Here is a 1,355-nt window from a genome sequence, read left to right as displayed (position 1 = left end):
AACAGATGAGCTTCTACTTTAGTCAAATTTACTGTAAAAAGCCTTTACATTTCTTACAAAAATAATAAGTCGTTTTATTGTTAGATTAATCATTTGTTGAATTAGATTAAACAAAGATGTAGGCCTACTCAATAACAAAAATAACTATTTTAGTGGTGAGTCACATCTGTAGCCTATAGTACGGTGACTAGTCTAGATAGCTAATTTAGAAACATGTGATATTACTTTTCTTCCCCTTTTTAACATTACGAGTAACAATATAAATCAACATCTCTGTCTGATTCCATCTCCATCGGTTTCTTTCTTGTAAAGCCTTTCCCATCCTGGATTCTGACACTCTATGGGAATCTGTGGTAGGGAAGAAAAATTATGACAATTTGGCATAGACCACTATACATTACCCCTAGTTATCATCATCATGATTTCTATTTGTTTAGGCATATAGCTAGTTACCTAGCTAGTGTTTGTGTTATCCAGTTAGCAATAACAGTGCTTGGTAACATTAATACGCTCGCTAGCGTTTAGTTACATCTAAAAGGGGCAAACGTTACTCATAGTGTGTTGACCTTTAAGTCTTTACTGAAGACTCATCTCTTCAGTAGGTCCTATGATTGAGTGTAGTCTGGCCCAGGAGTGTGAAGGTGAACGGAAAGGCTCTGGAGCAACGAACCGCCCTTGCTGTCTCTGCCTGGCCGGTTCCCCTCTCTCCACTGGGATTCTCTGCCTCTAACCCTATTACAGGGGCTGAGTCACTGGCTTACTGGTGCTCTTTCATGCCGTCCCTAGGAGGGGTGCGTCACTTGAGTGGGTTGAGTCACTGACGTGATCTTCCTGTCTGGGTTGGCCGCCCCCCCCCCCCCCCTTGGGTTGTGCCGTGGCTGGAGATCTTTGTGGGCTATACTCGGCCTTGTCTCAGGATGGTAAGTTGGTGTTTGAAGATATCCCTCTAGTGGTGTGGGGGCTGTGCTTTGGCAAAGTGGGTGGGGTTATATCCTTCCTGTTTGGCCCTGTCCGGGGTATCATCGGATGGTGCCACAGTGTCTCCTGACCCCTCCTGTCTCAGCCTCCAGTATTTATGCTGTAGTAGTTTATGTGTCGGGGGGCTAGGGTCAGTTTGTTATATCTGGAGTACTTCTCCTGTCTTATCCGGTGTCCTTGTGTGATGCTCTCTCTAATTCTCTCCTTCTCTCTTTCTTTCTCTCTCTCGGAGGACCTGAGCCCTAGGACCATGCGTCAGGACTACCGGGCATGATGACTCCTTGCTGTCCCCAGTCCACCTGGCCTTGCTGCTGTTCCAGTTTCAACTGTTCCTGCCTGCGGCTATGGAACCTGACCTGTCCACCGGACGTTTCTCC

Source organism: Salvelinus sp. IW2-2015, unplaced genomic scaffold, assembly GCF_002910315.2.
Source record: "Salvelinus sp. IW2-2015 unplaced genomic scaffold, ASM291031v2 Un_scaffold4255, whole genome shotgun sequence".
NCBI classification, from domain to species: Eukaryota; Metazoa; Chordata; class Actinopteri; order Salmoniformes; family Salmonidae; genus Salvelinus; species Salvelinus sp. IW2-2015.
This window is presented reverse-complemented; position numbering follows the sequence as displayed.